General features: G+C 48.7%; 11 non-coding genes across 11 annotated transcripts; all 11 read left to right on the top strand.

Annotated features, from left to right (window-relative positions):
• The first annotated feature begins 183 nt into the window (after positions 1–183).
• Positions 184–255, top strand: trnad-guc (transfer RNA aspartic acid (anticodon GUC)). The gene has a single exon. It is a non-coding gene; the product is annotated as a tRNA-Asp (tRNA).
• Positions 256–1,564: 1,309 nt separating this feature from the next.
• On the top strand, positions 1,565–1,636 carry trnad-guc (transfer RNA aspartic acid (anticodon GUC)). Its single transcript has one exon. It is a non-coding gene; the product is annotated as a tRNA-Asp (tRNA).
• A 1,309-nt stretch (positions 1,637–2,945) lies between these two features.
• On the top strand, positions 2,946–3,017 carry trnad-guc (transfer RNA aspartic acid (anticodon GUC)). Its single transcript has one exon. It is a non-coding gene; the product is annotated as a tRNA-Asp (tRNA).
• Positions 3,018–4,326: 1,309 nt separating this feature from the next.
• trnad-guc (transfer RNA aspartic acid (anticodon GUC)) lies at positions 4,327–4,398 on the top strand. Its single transcript has one exon. It is a non-coding gene; the product is annotated as a tRNA-Asp (tRNA).
• Positions 4,399–7,088: 2,690 nt separating this feature from the next.
• Positions 7,089–7,160, top strand: trnad-guc (transfer RNA aspartic acid (anticodon GUC)). The gene has a single exon. It is a non-coding gene; the product is annotated as a tRNA-Asp (tRNA).
• A 1,309-nt stretch (positions 7,161–8,469) lies between these two features.
• Positions 8,470–8,541, top strand: trnad-guc (transfer RNA aspartic acid (anticodon GUC)). Its single transcript has one exon. It is a non-coding gene; the product is annotated as a tRNA-Asp (tRNA).
• Positions 8,542–9,850: 1,309 nt separating this feature from the next.
• On the top strand, positions 9,851–9,922 carry trnad-guc (transfer RNA aspartic acid (anticodon GUC)). Its single transcript has one exon. It is a non-coding gene; the product is annotated as a tRNA-Asp (tRNA).
• Positions 9,923–11,231: 1,309 nt separating this feature from the next.
• Positions 11,232–11,303, top strand: trnad-guc (transfer RNA aspartic acid (anticodon GUC)). The gene has a single exon. It is a non-coding gene; the product is annotated as a tRNA-Asp (tRNA).
• A 1,309-nt stretch (positions 11,304–12,612) lies between these two features.
• Positions 12,613–12,684, top strand: trnad-guc (transfer RNA aspartic acid (anticodon GUC)). The gene has a single exon. It is a non-coding gene; the product is annotated as a tRNA-Asp (tRNA).
• Positions 12,685–13,993: 1,309 nt separating this feature from the next.
• Positions 13,994–14,065, top strand: trnad-guc (transfer RNA aspartic acid (anticodon GUC)). The gene has a single exon. It is a non-coding gene; the product is annotated as a tRNA-Asp (tRNA).
• Positions 14,066–15,374: 1,309 nt separating this feature from the next.
• Positions 15,375–15,446, top strand: trnad-guc (transfer RNA aspartic acid (anticodon GUC)). Its single transcript has one exon. It is a non-coding gene; the product is annotated as a tRNA-Asp (tRNA).
• Positions 15,447–17,572: the final 2,126 nt, after the last annotated feature.

The raw sequence follows: 17,572 nt of genomic DNA, 5'->3' as shown, positions 1-17,572 counted from the left end.
AAGAGCCAGCCTGCGGAGCTGGAGGACCAGGGTCCTGGTACCCTAAACACCCAGACGCTACTGGTACCATGAACAGCACTCTGTCAGATACTCAGGCGCATTTTGCTTTTCACTCATGCTGTGGTTTCAGGACCTTCTGTTAGGACCTTCAGTCAGCTTCTTCAAAGAAAAACGAAAGAGCTGTCCTCGTTAGTATAGTGGACAGTATCTCTGCCTGTCACGCAGAAGACCGGGGTTCGATTCCCCGACGGGGAGACTTCTTGTTTAGTACGATGATAACTACATGATTAATTCAAGTAAACAATGGTCATTAAGAAAATAGACTCTAGAAGTTGCTTCTCAATGCTGCAGCTGGATCAGAGGAAACTCCGATTGAGGTAGGATTATATACACACAGAAAATTTCATTGAAGAAGTTCTGAAGACTTAAAATATTTCTGTCAAGTAAAAAGAGCAATTATTTAGGACAGCATACAGCATCACTCGGATCTGAAAGTCAACCTGCAGCAGAAGTTGTCTGAGATATCCAAACAAGGTTTTAAAGGGACAGAGCAGATGTTGTGTCTACAGCGGTGGTGCTAAAACACTGGTTCTTTGGTCGCTCTCCTCTTCTTCCTCACTGCTGATCTGTTCCAGTCCTTGTTCTGGAGCTAGTGATGGTTTTTGTGCTTTCACCTACACTTTAAAATGTCCAATTTTCAGGAAGAAAAGAAACTTATAAACTGCCTGACACAGGGTGATGGATGGTTTCTAAGCCCTGGAAGGTGCTGAAGAGGTGAAACAACCGTGAATGAGCGTCTTTGGGGTCCCAGAGACCCCGTTGGAGGTCCTCTAAAATTCTTGAGAACCGGGCCGAGGACCGGGACTTCCAGCCGACCGAGTCCGAGAAAGGCGCACCGTTGTCGGACACTTTTTCGTCGATCACCGGTCCTCGGCTGGAAGTCCCCACCCGAGCGATTTAGCGGTCTAAACTCGGGCCGAATAACGCCCTTCTACCCTCCAGAATATTCTAAACTCTCTCGTGGGGGTCGCGCACTCAAATTACGAACCGTGACCGAGCGCCACGTGGCACCTTCAGAACAAAGATGGGAGTTTGGCGGACCGCGACCGGAGTAAATGACTAATTTCCGGATCCGAAAAGGTTCTTCCAGAAAGTGGTTTAGAGCCCGTTTCAGAGCATTTGGAACACAATGAAATAGGTTTGTAGTAAAGTATAAAAAAATGTTATTGGCGATATCGGCCTGGAGCCACTTAGCCTTGTGGCTTCAGCACCAAAACACCACCTCAATCCTGGCTCACCCGGAGCCACCCAAAGACCCGTCTCACCGTCCGACCCCGGGGACCCGCTCTTAAGCACCCCCTCCGACCGGACACCGGAGTGAAAGAGCCAGCCTGCGGAGCTAGAGGACCAGGGTCCTGGTACCCTAAACACCCAGACGCTACTGGTACCATGAACAGCACTCTGTCAGATACTCAGGCGCATTTTGCTTTTCACTCATGCTGTGGTTTCAGGACCTTCTGTTAGGACCTTCAGTCAGCTTCTTCAAAGAAAAACGAAAGAGCTGTCCTCGTTAGTATAGTGGACAGTATCTCTGCCTGTCACGCAGAAGACCGGGGTTCGATTCCCCGACGGGGAGACTTCTTGTTTAGTACGATGATAACTACATGATTAATTCAAGTAAACAATGGTCATTAAGAAAATAGACTCTAGAAGTTGCTTCTCAATGCTGCAGCTGGATCAGAGGAAACTCCGATTGAGGTAGGATTATATACACACAGAAAATTTCATTGAAGAAGTTCTGAAGACTTAAAATATTTCTGTCAAGTAAAAAGAGCAATTATTTAGGACAGCATACAGCATCACTCGGATCTGAAAGTCAACCTGCAGCAGAAGTTGTCTGAGATATCCAAACAAGGTTTTAAAGGGACAGAGCAGATGTTGTGTCTACAGCGGTGGTGCTAAAACTCTGGTTCTTTGGTCGCTCTCCTCTTCTTCCTCACTGCTGATCTGTTCCAGTCCTTGTTCTGGAGCTAGTGATGGTTTTTGTGCTTTCACCTACACTTTAAAATGTCCAATTTTCAGGAAGAAAAGAAACTTATAAACTGCCTGACACAGGGTGATGGGTGGTTTCTAAGCCCTGGAAGGTGCTGAAGAGGTGAAACAACCGTGAATGAGCGTCTTTGGGGTCCCAGAGACCCCGTTGGAGGTCCTCTAAAATTCTTGAGAACCGGGCCGAGGACCGGGACTTCCAGCCGACCGAGTCCGAGAAAGGCGCACCGTTGTCGGACACTTTTTCGTCGATCACCGGTCCTCGGCTGGAAGTCCCCACCCGAGCGATTTAGCGGTCTAAACTCGGGCCGAACAACGCCCTTCTACCCTCCAGAATATTCTAAACTCTCTCGTGGGGGTCGCGGACTCAAATTACGAACCGTGAGCGAGCGCCACGTGGCACCTTCAGAACAAAGATGGGAGTTTGGCAGACCGCGACCGGAGTAAATGACTAATTTCCGGATCCGAAAAGGTTCTTCCAGAAAGTGGTTTAGAGCCCGTTTCAGAGCATTTGGAACACAATGAAATAGGTTTGTAGTAAAGTATAAAAAAATGTTATTGGCGATATCGGCCTGGAGCCACTTAGCCTTGTGGCTTCAGCACCAAAACACCACCTCAATCCTGGCTCACCCGGAGCCACCCAAAGACCCGTCTCACCGTCCGACCCCGGGGACCCGCTCTTAAGCACCCCCTCCGACCGGACACCGGAGTGAAAGAGCCAGCCTGCGGAGCTGGAGGACCAGGGTCCTGGTACCCTAAACACCCAGACGCTACTGGTACCATGAACAGCACTCTGTCAGATACTCAGGCGCATTTTGCTTTTCACTCATGCTGTGGTTTCAGGACCTTCTGTTAGGACCTTCAGTCAGCTTCTTCAAAGAAAAACGAAAGAGCTGTCCTCGTTAGTATAGTGGACAGTATCTCTGCCTGTCACGCAGAAGACCGGGGTTCGATTCCCCGACGGGGAGACTTCTTGTTTAGTACGATGATAACTACATGATTAATTCAAGTAAACAATGGTCATTAAGAAAATAGACTCTAGAAGTTGCTTCTCAATGCTGCAGCTGGATCAGAGGAAACTCCGATTGAGGTAGGATTATATACACACAGAAAATTTCATTGAAGAAGTTCTGAAGACTTAAAATATTTCTGTCAAGTAAAAAGAGCAATTATTTAGGACAGCATACAGCATCACTCGGATCTGAAAGTCAACCTGCAGCAGAAGTTGTCTGAGATATCCAAACAAGGTTTTAAAGGGACAGATCAGATGTTGTGTCTACAGCGGTGGTGCTAAAACTCTGGTTCTTTGGTCGCTCTCCTCTTCTTCCTCACTGCTGATCTGTTCCAGTCCTTGTTCTGGAGCTAGTGATGGTTTTTGTGCTTTCACCTACACTTTAAAATGTCCAATTTTCAGGAAGAAAAGAAACTTATAAACTGCCTGACACAGGGTGATGGGTGGTTTCTAAGCCCTGGAAGGTGCTGAAGAGGTGAAACAACCGTGAATGAGCGTCTTTGGGGTCCCAGAGACCCCGTTGGAGGTCCTCTAAAATTCTTGAGAACCGGGCCGAGGACCGGGACTTCCAGCCGACCGAGTACGAGAAAGGCGCACCGTTGTCGGACACTTTTTCGTCGATCACCGGTCCTCGGCTGGAAGTCCCCACCCGAGCGATTTAGCGGTCTAAACTCGGGCCGAACAACGCCCTTCTACCCTCCAGAATATTCTAAACTCTCTCGTGGGGGTCGCAGACTCAAATTACGAACCGTGAGCGAGCGCCACGTGGCACCTTCAGAACAAAGATGGGAGTTTGGCAGACCGCGACCGGAGTAAATGACTAATTTCCGGATCCGAAAAGGTTCTTCCAGAAAGTGGTTTAGAGCCCGTTTCAGAGCATTTGGAACACAATGAAATAGGTTTGTAGTAAAGTATAAAAAAATGTTATTGGCGATATCGGCCTGGAGCCACTTAGCCTTGTGGCTTCAGCACCAAAACACCACCTCAATCCTGGCTCACCCGGAGCCACCCAAAGACCCGTCTCACCGTCCGACCCCGGGGACCCGCTCTTAAGCACCCCCTCCGACCGGACACCGGAGTGAAAGAGCCAGCCTGCGGAGCTGGAGGACCAGGGTCCTGGTACCCTAAACACCCAGACGCTACTGGTACCATGAACAGCACTCTGTCAGATACTCAGGCGCATTTTGCTTTTCACTCATGCTGTGGTTTCAGGACCTTCTGTTAGGACCTTCAGTCAGCTTCTTCAAAGAAAAACGAAAGAGCTGTCCTCGTTAGTATAGTGGACAGTATCTCTGCCTGTCACGCAGAAGACCGGGGTTCGATTCCCCGACGGGGAGACTTCTTGTTTAGTACGATGATAACTACATGATTAATTCAAGTAAACAATGGTCATTAAGAAAATAGACTCTAGAAGTTGCTTCTCAATGCTGCAGCTGGATCAGAGGAAACTCCGATTGAGGTAGGATTATATACACACAGAAAATTTCATTGAAGAAGTTCTGAAGACTTAAAATATTTCTGTCAAGTAAAAAGAGCAATTATTTAGGACAGCATACAGCATCACTCGGATCTGAAAGTCAACCTGCAGCAGAAGTTGTCTGAGATATCCAAACAAGGTTTTAGAGGGACAGAGCAGATGTTGTGTCTACAGCGGTGGTGCTAAAACTCTGGTTCTTTGGTCGCTCTCCTCTTCTTCCTCACTGCTGATCTGTTCCAGTCCTTGTTCTGGAGCTAGTGATGGTTTTTGTGCTTTCACCTACACTTTAAAATGTCCAATTTTCAGGAAGAAAAGAAACTTATAAACTGCCTGACACAGGGTGATGGGTGGTTTCTAAGCCCTGGAAGGTGCTGAAGAGGTGAAACAACCGTGAATGAGCGTCTTTGGGGTCCCAGAGACCCCGTTGGAGGTCCTCTAAAATTCTTGAGAACCGGGCCGAGGACCGGGACTTCCAGCCGACCGAGTCCGAGAAAGGCGCACCGTTGTCGGACACCTTTTCGTCGATCACCGGTCCTCGGCTGGAAGTCCCCACCCGAGCGATTTAGCGGTCTAAACTCGGGCCGAACAACGCCCTTCTACCCTCCAGAATATTCTAAACTCTCTCGTGGGGGTCGCGCACTCAAATTACGAACCGTGACCGAGCGCCACGTGGCACCTTCAGAACAAAGATGGGAGTTTGTCGGACCGCGACCGGAGTAAATGACTAATTTCCGGATCCGAAAAGGTTCTTCCAGAAAGTGGTTTAGAGCCCGTTTCAGAGCATTTGGAACACAATGAAATAGGTTTGTAGTAAAGTATAAAAAAATGTTTTTGGCGATATCGGCCTGGAGCCACTTAGCCTTGTGGCTTCAGCACCAAAACACCACCTCAATCCTGGCTCACCCGGAGCCACCCAAAGACCCGTCTCACCGTCCGACCCCGGGGACCCGCTCTTAAGCACCCCCTCCGACCGGACACCGGAGTGAAAGAGCCAGCCTGCGGAGCTGGAGGACCAGGGTCCTGGTACCCTAAACACCCAGACGCTACTGGTACCATGAACAGCACTCTGTCAGATACTCAGGCGCATTTTGCTTTTCACTCATGCTGTGGTTTAAGGACCTTCTGTTAGGACCCTCAGTCAGCTTCTTCAAAGAAAAACGAAAGAGCTGTCCTTGTTAGTATAGTGGACAGTATCTCTGCCTGTCACGCAGAAGACCGGGGTTCGATTCCCAGACGGGGAGACTTCTTGTTTAGTACGATGATAACTACATGATTAATTCAAGTAAACAATGGTCATTAAGAAAATAGACTCTAGAAGTTGCTTCTCAATGCTGCAGCTGGATCAGAGGAAACTCCGATTGAGGTAGGATTATATACACACAGAAAATTTCATTGAAGAAGTTCTGAAGACTTAAAATATTTCTGTCAAGTAAAAAGAGCAATTATTTAGGACAGCATACAGCATCACTCGGATCTGAAAGTCAACCTGCAGCAGAAGTTGTCTGAGATATCCAAACAAGGTTTTAAAGGGACAGAGCAGATGTTGTGTCTACAGCGGTGGTGCTAAAACTCTGGTTCTTTGGTCGCTCTCCTCTTCTTCCTCACTGCTGATCTGTTCCAGTCCTTGTTCTGGAGCTAGTGATGGTTTTTGTGCTTTCACCTACACTTTAAAATGTCCAATTTTCAGGAAGAAAAGAAACTTATAAACTGCCTGACACAGGGTGATGGGTGGTTTCTAAGCCCTGGAAGGTGCTGAAGAGGTGAAACAACCGTGAATGAGCGTCTTTGGGGTCCCAGAGACCCCGTTGGAGGTCCTCTAAAATTCTTGAGAACCGGGCCGAGGACCGGGACTTCCAGCCGACCGAGTCCGAGAAAGGCGCACCGTTGTCGGACACTTTTTCGTCGATCACCGGTCCTCGGCTGGAAGTCCCCACCCGAGCGATTTAGCGGTCTAAACTCGGGCCGAACAACGCCCTTCTACCCTCCAGAATATTCTAAACTCTCTCGTGGGGGTCGCGGACTCAAATTACGAACCGTGAGCGAGCGCCACGTGGCACCTTCAGAACAAAGATGGGAGTTTGGCAGACCGCGACCGGAGTAAATGACTAATTTCCGGATCCGAAAAGGTTCTTCCAGAAAGTGGTTTAGAGCCCGTTTCAGAGCATTTGGAACACAATGAAATAGGTTTGTAGTAAAGTATAAAAAAATGTTATTGGCGATATCGGCCTGGAGCCACTTAGCCTTGTGGCTTCAGCACCAAAACACCACCTCAATCCTGGCTCACCCGGAGCCACCCAAAGACCCGTCTCACCGTCCGACCCCGGGGACCCGCTCTTAAGCACCCCCTCCGACCGGACACCGGAGTGAAAGAGCCAGCCTGCGGAGCTGGAGGACCAGGGTCCTGGTACCCTAAACACCCAGACGCTACTGGTACCATGAACAGCACTCTGTCAGATACTCAGGCGCATTTTGCTTTTCACTCATGCTGTGGTTTCAGGACCTTCTGTTAGGACCTTCAGTCAGCTTCTTCAAAGAAAAACGAAAGAGCTGTCCTCGTTAGTATAGTGGACAGTATCTCTGCCTGTCACGCAGAAGACCGGGGTTCGATTCCCCGACGGGGAGACTTCTTGTTTAGTACGATGATAACTACATGATTAATTCAAGTAAACAATGGTCATTAAGAAAATAGACTCTAGAAGTTGCTTCTCAATGCTGCAGCTGGATCAGAGGAAACTCCGATTGAGGTAGGATTATATACACACAGAAAATTTCATTGAAGAAGTTCTGAAGACTTAAAATATTTCTGTCAAGTAAAAAGAGCAATTATTTAGGACAGCATACAGCATCACTCGGATCTGAAAGTCAACCTGCAGCAGAAGTTGTCTGAGATATCCAAACAAGGTTTTAAAGGGACAGAGCAGATGTTGTGTCTACAGCGGTGGTGCTAAAACTCTGGTTCTTTGGTCGCTCTCCTCTTCTTCCTCACTGCTGATCTGTTCCAGTCCTTGTTCTGGAGCTAGTGATGGTTTTTGTGCTTTCACCTACACTTTAAAATGTCCAATTTTCAGGAAGAAAAGAAACTTATAAACTGCCTGACACAGGGTGATGGGTGGTTTCTAAGCCCTGGAAGGTGCTGAAGAGGTGAAACAACCGTGAATGAGCGTCTTTGGGGTCCCAGAGACCCCGTTGGAGGTCCTCTAAAATTCTTGAGAACCGGGCCGAGGACCGGGACTTCCAGCCGACCGAGTCCGAGAAAGGCGCACCGTTGTCGGACACTTTTTCGTCGATCACCGGTCCTCGGCTGGAAGTCCCCACCCGAGCGATTTAGCGGTCTAAACTCGGGCCGAACAACGCCCTTCTACCCTCCAGAATATTCTAAACTCTCTCGTGGGGGTCGCGGACTCAAATTACGAACCGTGAGCGAGCGCCACGTGGCACCTTCAGAACAAAGATGGGAGTTTGGCGGACCGCGACCGGAGTAAATGACTAATTTCCGGATCCGAAAAGGTTCTTCCAGAAAGTGGTTTAGAGCCCGTTTCAGAGCATTTGGAACACAATGAAATAGGTTTGTAGTAAAGTATAAAAAAATGTTATTGGCGATATCGGCCTGGAGCCACTTAGCCTTGTGGCTTCAGCACCAAAACACCACCTCAATCCTGGCTCACCCGGAGCCACCCAAAGACCCGTCTCACCGTCCGACCCCGGGGACCCGCTCTTAAGCACCCCCTCCGACCGGACACCGGAGTGAAAGAGCCAGCCTGCGGAGCTGGAGGACCAGGGTCCTGGTACCCTAAACACCCAGACGCTACTGGTACCATGAACAGCACTCTGTCAGATACTCAGGCGCATTTTGCTTTTCACTCATGCTGTGGTTTCAGGACCTTCTGTTAGGACCTTCAGTCAGCTTCTTCAAAGAAAAACGAAAGAGCTGTCCTCGTTAGTATAGTGGACAGTATCTCTGCCTGTCACGCAGAAGACCGGGGTTCGATTCCCCGACGGGGAGACTTCTTGTTTAGTACGATGATAACTACATGATTAATTCAAGTAAACAATGGTCATTAAGAAAATAGACTCTAGAAGTTGCTTCTCAATGCTGCAGCTGGATCAGAGGAAACTCCGATTGAGGTAGGATTATATACACACAGAAAATTTCATTGAAGAAGTTCTGAAGACTTAAAATATTTCTGTCAAGTAAAAAGAGCAATTATTTAGGACAGCATACAGCATCACTCGGATCTGAAAGTCAACCTGCAGCAGAAGTTGTCTGAGATATCCAAACAAGGTTTTAAAGGGACAGAGCAGATGTTGTGTCTACAGCGGTGGTGCTAAAACACTGGTTCTTTGGTCGCTCTTCTCTTCTTCCTCACTGCTGATCTGTTCCAGTCCTTGTTCTGGAGCTAGTGATGGTTTTTGTGCTTTCACCTACACTTTAAAATGTCCAATTTTCAGGAAGAAAAGAAACTTATAAACTGCCTGACACAGGGTGATGGATGGTTTCTAAGCCCTGGAAGGTGCTGAAGAGGTGAAACAACCGTGAATGAGCGTCTTTGGGGTCCCAGAGACCCCGTTGGAGGTCCTCTAAAATTCTTGAGAACCGGGCCGAGGACCGGGACTTCCAGCCGACCGAGTCCGAGAAAGGCGCACCGTTGTCGGACACTTTTTCGTCGATCACCGGTCCTCGGCTGGAAGTCCCCACCCGAGCGATTTAGCGGTCTAAACTCGGGCCGAACAACGCCCTTCTACCCTCCAGAATATTCTAAACTCTCTCGTGGGGGTCGCGCACTCAAATTACGAACCGTGACCGAGCGCCACGTGGCACCTTCAGAACAAAGATGGGAGTTTGGCGGACCGCGACCGGAGTAAATGACTAATTTCCGGATCCGAAAAGGTTCTTCCAGAAAGTGGTTTAGAGCCCGTTTCAGAGCATTTGGAACACAATGAAATAGGTTTGTAGTAAAGTATAAAAAAATGTTATTGGCGATATCGGCCTGGAGCCACTTAGCCTTGTGGCTTCAGCACCAAAACACCACCTCAATCCTGGCTCACCCGGAGCCACCCAAAGACCCGTCTCACCGTCCGACCCCGGGGACCCGCTCTTAAGCACCCCCTCCGACCGGACACCGGAGTGAAAGAGCCAGCCTGCGGAGCTGGAGGACCAGGGTCCTGGTACCCTAAACACCCAGACGCTACTGGTACCATGAACAGCACTCTGTCAGATACTCAGGCGCATTTTGCTTTTCACTCATGCTGTGGTTTCAGGACCTTCTGTTAGGACCTTCAGTCAGCTTCTTCAAAGAAAAACGAAAGAGCTGTCCTCGTTAGTATAGTGGACAGTATCTCTGCCTGTCACGCAGAAGACCGGGGTTCGATTCCCCGACGGGGAGACTTCTTGTTTAGTACGATGATAACTACATGATTAATTCAAGTAAACAATGGTCATTAAGAAAATAGACTCTAGAAGTTGCTTCTCAATGCTGCAGCTGGATCAGAGGAAACTCCGATTGAGGTAGGATTATATACACACAGAAAATTTCATTGAAGAAGTTCTGAAGACTTAAAATATTTCTGTCAAGTAAAAAGAGCAATTATTTAGGACAGCATACAGCATCACTCGGATCTGAAAGTCAACCTGCAGCAGAAGTTGTCTGAGATATCCAAACAAGGTTTTAAAGGGACAGAGCAGATGTTGTGTCTACAGCGGTGGTGCTAAAACTCTGGTTCTTTGGTCGCTCTCCTCTTCTTCCTCACTGCTGATCTGTTCCAGTCCTTGTTCTGGAGCTAGTGATGGTTTTTGTGCTTTCACCTACACTTTAAAATGTCCAATTTTCAGGAAGAAAAGAAACTTATAAACTGCCTGACACAGGGTGATGGGTGGTTTCTAAGCCCTGGAAGGTGCTGAAGAGGTGAAACAACCGTGAATGAGCGTCTTTGGGGTCCCAGAGACCCCGTTGGAGGTCCTCTAAAATTCTTGAGAACCGGGCCGAGGACCGGGACTTCCAGCCGACCGAGTCCGAGAAAGGCGCACCGTTGTCGGACACTTTTTCGTCGATCACCGGTCCTCGGCTGGAAGTCCCCACCCGAGCGATTTAGCGGTCTAAACTCGGGCCGAACAACGCCCTTCTACCCTCCAGAATATTCTAAACTCTCTCGTGGGGGTCGCGGACTCAAATTACGAACCGTGAGCGAGCGCCACGTGGCACCTTCAGAACAAAGATGGGAGTTTGGCAGACCGCGACCGGAGTAAATGACTAATTTCCGGATCCGAAAAGGTTCTTCCAGAAAGTGGTTTAGAGCCCGTTTCAGAGCATTTGGAACACAATGAAATAGGTTTGTAGTAAAGTATAAAAAAATGTTATTGGCGATATCGGCCTGGAGCCACTTAGCCTTGTGGCTTCAGCACCAAAACACCACCTCAATCCTGGCTCACCCGGAGCCACCCAAAGACCCGTCTCACCGTCCGACCCCGGGGACCCGCTCTTAAGCACCCCCTCCGACCGGACACCGGAGTGAAAGAGCCAGCCTGCGGAGCTGGAGGACCAGGGTCCTGGTACCCTAAACACCCAGACGCTACTGGTACCATGAACAGCACTCTGTCAGATACTCAGGCGCATTTTGCTTTTCACTCATGCTGTGGTTTCAGGACCTTCTGTTAGGACCTTCAGTCAGCTTCTTCAAAGAAAAACGAAAGAGCTGTCCTCGTTAGTATAGTGGACAGTATCTCTGCCTGTCACGCAGAAGACCGGGGTTCGATTCCCCGACGGGGAGACTTCTTGTTTAGTACGATGATAACTACATGATTAATTCAAGTAAACAATGGTCATTAAGAAAATAGACTCTAGAAGTTGCTTCTCAATGCTGCAGCTGGATCAGAGGAAACTCCGATTGAGGTAGGATTATATACACACAGAAAATTTCATTGAAGAAGTTCTGAAGACTTAAAATATTTCTGTCAAGTAAAAAGAGCAATTATTTAGGACAGCATACAGCATCACTCGGATCTGAAAGTCAACCTGCAGCAGAAGTTGTCTGAGATATCCAAACAAGGTTTTAAAGGGACAGATCAGATGTTGTGTCTACAGCGGTGGTGCTAAAACTCTGGTTCTTTGGTCGCTCTCCTCTTCTTCCTCACTGCTGATCTGTTCCAGTCCTTGTTCTGGAGCTAGTGATGGTTTTTGTGCTTTCACCTACACTTTAAAATGTCCAATTTTCAGGAAGAAAAGAAACTTATAAACTGCCTGACACAGGGTGATGGGTGGTTTCTAAGCCCTGGAAGGTGCTGAAGAGGTGAAACAACCGTGAATGAGCGTCTTTGGGGTCCCAGAGACCCCGTTGGAGGTCCTCTAAAATTCTTGAGAACCGGGCCGAGGACCGGGACTTCCAGCCGACCGAGTACGAGAAAGGCGCACCGTTGTCGGACACTTTTTCGTCGATCACCGGTCCTCGGCTGGAAGTCCCCACCCGAGCGATTTAGCGGTCTAAACTCGGGCCGAACAACGCCCTTCTACCCTCCAGAATATTCTAAACTCTCTCGTGGGGGTCGCAGACTCAAATTACGAACCGTGAGCGAGCGCCACGTGGCACCTTCAGAACAAAGATGGGAGTTTGGCAGACCGCGACCGGAGTAAATGACTAATTTCCGGATCCGAAAAGGTTCTTCCAGAAAGTGGTTTAGAGCCCGTTTCAGAGCATTTGGAACACAATGAAATAGGTTTGTAGTAAAGTATAAAAAAATGTTATTGGCGATATCGGCCTGGAGCCACTTAGCCTTGTGGCTTCAGCACCAAAACACCACCTCAATCCTGGCTCACCCGGAGCCACCCAAAGACCCGTCTCACCGTCCGACCCCGGGGACCCGCTCTTAAGCACCCCCTCCGACCGGACACCGGAGTGAAAGAGCCAGCCTGCGGAGCTGGAGGACCAGGGTCCTGGTACCCTAAACACCCAGACGCTACTGGTACCATGAACAGCACTCTGTCAGATACTCAGGCGCATTTTGCTTTTCACTCATGCTGTGGTTTCAGGACCTTCTGTTAGGACCTTCAGTCAGCTTCTTCAAAGAAAAACGAAAGAGCTGTCCTCGTTAGTATAGTGGACAGTATCTCTGCCTGTCACGCAGAAGACCGGGGTTCGATTCCCCGACGGGGAGACTTCTTGTTTAGTACGATGATAACTACATGATTAATTCAAGTAAACAATGGTCATTAAGAAAATAGACTCTAGAAGTTGCTTCTCAATGCTGCAGCTGGATCAGAGGAAACTCCGATTGAGGTAGGATTATATACACACAGAAAATTTCATTGAAGAAGTTCTGAAGACTTAAAATATTTCTGTCAAGTAAAAAGAGCAATTATTTAGGACAGCATACAGCATCACTCGGATCTGAAAGTCAACCTGCAGCAGAAGTTGTCTGAGATATCCAAACAAGGTTTTAGAGGGACAGAGCAGATGTTGTGTCTACAGCGGTGGTGCTAAAACTCTGGTTCTTTGGTCGCTCTCCTCTTCTTCCTCACTGCTGATCTGTTCCAGTCCTTGTTCTGGAGCTAGTGATGGTTTTTGTGCTTTCACCTACACTTTAAAATGTCCAATTTTCAGGAAGAAAAGAAACTTATAAACTGCCTGACACAGGGTGATGGATGGTTTCTAAGCCCTGGAAGGTGCTGAAGAGGTGAAACAACCGTGAATGAGCGTCTTTGGGGTCCCAGAGACCCCGTTGGATGTCCTCTAAAATTCTTGAGAACCGGGCCCAGGACCGGGACTTCCAGCCGACCGAGTCCGAGAAAGGCGCACCGTTGTCGGACACTTTTTCGTCGATCACCGGTCCTCGGCTGGAAGTCCCCACCCGAGCGATTTAGCGGTCTAAACTCGGGCCGAACAACGCCCTTCTACCCTCCAGAATATTCTAAACTCTCTCGTGGGGGTCGCGGACTCAAATTACGAACCGTGAGCGAGCGCCACGTGGCACCTTCAGAACAAAGATGGGAGTTTGGCGGACCGCGACCGGAGTAAATGACTAATTTCCGGATCCGAAAAGGTTCTTCCAGAAAGTGGTTTAGAGCCCGTTTCAGAGCATTTGGAACACAATGAAATAGGTTTGTAGTAAAGTATAAAAAAATGTTATTGGCGATATCGGCCTGGAGCCACTTAGCCTTGTGGCTTCAGCACCAAAACACCACCTCAATCCTGGCTCACCCGGAGCCACCCAAAGACCCGTCTCACCGTCCGACCCCGGGGACCCGCTCTTAAGCACCCCCTCCGACCGGACACCGGAGTGAAAGAGCCAGCCTGCGGAGCTGGAGGACCAGGGTCCTGGTACCCTAAACACCCAGACGCTACTGGTACCATGAACAGCACTCTGTCAGATACTCAGGCGCATTTTGCTTTTCACTCATGCTGTGGTTTCAGGACCTTCTGTTAGGACCTTCAGTCAGCTTCTTCAAAGAAAAACGAAAGAGCTGTCCTCGTTAGTATAGTGGACAGTATCTCTGCCTGTCACGCAGAAGACCGGGGTTCGATTCCCCGACGGGGAGACTTCTTGTTTAGTACGATGATAACTACATGATTAATTCAAGTAAACAATGGTCATTAAGAAAATAGACTCTAGAAGTTGCTTCTCAATGCTGCAGCTGGATCAGAGGAAACTCCGATTGAGGTAGGATTATATACACACAGAAAATTTCATTGAAGAAGTTCTGAAGACTTAAAATATTTCTGTCAAGTAAAAAGAGCAATTATTTAGGACAGCATACAGCATCACTCGGATCTGAAAGTCAACCTGCAGCAGAAGTTGTCTGAGATATCCAAACAAGGTTTTAAAGGGACAGAGCAGATGTTGTGTCTACAGCGGTGGTGCTAAAACTCTGGTTCTTTGGTCGCTCTCCTCTTCTTCCTCACTGCTGATCTGTTCCAGTCCTTGTTCTGGAGCTAGTGATGGTTTTTGTGCTTTCACCTACACTTTAAAATGTCCAATTTTCAGGAAGAAAAGAAACTTATAAACTGCCTGACACAGGGTGATGGATGGTTTCTAAGCCCTGGAAGGTGCTGAAGAGGTGAAACAACCGTGAATGAGCGTCTTTGGGGTCCCAGAGACCCCGTTGGAGGTCCTCTAAAATTCTTGAGAACCGGGCCGAGGACCGCGACTTCCAGCCGACCGAGTCCGAGAAAGGCGCACCGTTGTCGTACACTTTTTCGTCGATCACCGGTCCTCGGCTGGAAGTCCCCACCCGAGCGATTTAGCGGTCTAAACTCGGGCCGAACAACGCCCTTCTACCCTCCAGAATATTCTAAACTCTCTCGTGGGGGTCGCGGACTCAAATTACGAACCGTGAGCGAGCGCCACGTGGCACCTTCAGAACAAAGATGGGAGTTTGGCGGACCGCGACCGGAGTAAATGACTAATTTCCGGATCCGAAAAGGTTCTTCCAGAAAGTGGTTTAGAGCCCGTTTCAGAGCATTTGGAACACAATGAAATAGGTTTGTAGTAAAGTATAAAAAAATGTTATTGGCGATATCGGCCTGGAGCCACTTAGCCTTGTGGCTTCAGCACCAAAACACCACCTCAATCCTGGCTCACCCGGAGCCACCCAAAGACCCGTCTCACCGTCCGACCCCGGGGACCCGCTCTTAAGCACCCCCTCCGACCGGACACCGGAGTGAAAGAGCCAGCCTGCGGAGCTGGAGGACCAGGGTCCTGGTACCCTAAACACCCAGACGCTACTGGTACCATGAACAGCACTCTGTCAGATACTCAGGCGCATTTTGCTTTTCACTCATGCTGTGGTTTCAGGACCTTCTGTTAGGACCTTCAGTCAGCTTCTTCAAAGAAAAACGAAAGAGCTGTCCTCGTTAGTATAGTGGACAGTATCTCTGCCTGTCACGCAGAAGACCGGGGTTCGATTCCCCGACGGGGAGACTTCTTGTTTAGTACGATGATAACTACATGATTAATTCAAGTAAACAATGGTCATTAAGAAAATAGACTCTAGAAGTTGCTTCTCAATGCTGCAGCTGGATCAGAGGAAACTCCGATTGAGGTAGGATTATATACACACAGAAAATGTCATTGAAGAAGTTCTGAAGACTTAAAATATTTCTGTCAAGTAAAAAGAGCAATTATTTAGGACAGCATACAGCATCACTCGGATCTGAAAGTCAACCTGCAGCAGAAGTTGTCTGAGATATCCAAACAAGGTTTTAAAGGGACAGAGCAGATGTTGTGTCTACAGCGGTGGTGCTAAAACTCTGGTTCTTTGGTCGCTCTCCTCTTCTTCCTCACTGCTGATCTGTTCCAGTCCTTGTTCTGGAGCTAGTGATGGTTTTTGTGCTTTCACCTACACTTTAAAATGTCCAATTTTCAGGAAGAAAAGAAACTTATAAACTGCCTGACACAGGGTGATGGGTGGTTTCTAAGCCCTGGAAGGTGCTGAAGAGGTGAAACAACCGTGAATGAGCGTCTTTGGGGTCCCAGAGACCCCGTTGGAGGTCCTCTAAAATTCTTGAGAACCGGGCCGAGGACCGGGACTTCCAGCCGACCGAGTCCGAGAAAGGCGCACCGTTGTCGGACACTTTTTCGTCGATCACCGGTCCTCGGCTGGAAGTCCCCACCCGAGCGATTTTGCGGTCTAAACTCGGGCCGAACAACGCCCTTCTACCCTCCAGAATATTCTAAACTCTCTCGTGGGGGTCGCGGACTCAAATTACGAACCGTGAGCGAGCGCCACGTGGCACCTTCAGAACAAAGATGGGAGTTTGGCAGACCGCGACCGGAGTAAATGACTAATTTCCGGATCCGAAAAGGTTCTTCCAGAAAGTGGTTTAGAGCCCGTTTCAGAGCATTTGGAACACAATGAAATAGGTTTGTAGTAAAGTATAAAAAAATGTTATTGGCGATATCGGCCTGGAGCCACTTAGCCTTGTGGCTTCAGCACCAAAACACCACCTCAATCCTGGCTCACCCGGAGCCACCCAAAGACCCGTCTCACCGTCCGACCCCGGGGACCCGCTCTTAAGCACCCCCTCCGACCGGACACCGGAGTGAAAGAGCCAGCCTGCGGAGCTGGAGGACCAGGGTCCTGGTACCCTAAACACCCAGACGCTACTGGTACCATGAACAGCACTCTGTCAGATACTCAGGCGCATTTTGCTTTTCACTCATGCTGTGGTTTCAGGACCTTCTGTTAGGACCTTCAGTCAGCTTCTTCAAAGAAAAACGAAAGAGCTGTCCTCGTTAGTATAGTGGACAGTATCTCTGCCTGTCACGCAGAAGACCGAGGTTCGATTCCCCGACGGGGAGACTTCTTGTTTAGTACGATGATAACTACATGATTAATTCAAGTAAACAATGGTCATTAAGAAAATAGACTCTAGAAGTTGCTTCTCAATGCTGCAGCTGGATCAGAGGAAACTCTGATTGAGGTAGGATTATATACACACAGAAAATTTCATTGAAGAAGTTCTGAAGACTTAAAATATTTCTGTCAAGTAAAAAGAGCAATTATTTAGGACAGCATACAGCATCACTCGGATCTGAAAGTCAACCTGCAGCAGAAGTTGTCTGAGATATCCAAACAAGGTTTTAAAGGGACAGAGCAGATGTTGTGTCTACAGCGGTGGTGCTAAAACTCTGGTTCTTTGGTCGCTCTCCTCTTCTTCCTCACTGCTGATCTGTTCCAGTCCTTGTTCTGGAGCTAGTGATGGTTTTTGTGCTTTCACCTACACTTTAAAATGTCCAATTTTCAGGAAGAAAAGAAACTTATAAACTGCCTGACACAGGGTGATGGATGGTTTCTAAGCCCTGGAAGGTGCTGAAGAGGTGAAACAACCGTGAATGAGCGTCTTTGGGGTCCCAGAGACCCCGTTGGAGGTCCTCTAAAATTCTTGAGAACCGGGCCGAGGACCGGGACTTCCAGCCGACCGAGTCCGAGAAAGGCGCACCGTTGTCGGACACTTTTTCGTCGATCACCGGTCCTCGGCTGGAAGTCCCCACCCGAGCGATTTAGCGGTCTAAACTCGGGCCGAACAACGCCCTTCTACCCTCC

The sequence above is a fragment of the Cololabis saira genome, chromosome 13, assembly GCF_033807715.1.
Source record: "Cololabis saira isolate AMF1-May2022 chromosome 13, fColSai1.1, whole genome shotgun sequence".
In the NCBI taxonomy this organism is placed as follows: Eukaryota; Metazoa; Chordata; class Actinopteri; order Beloniformes; family Belonidae; genus Cololabis; species Cololabis saira.
This window is presented reverse-complemented; position numbering and strand designations above follow the sequence as displayed.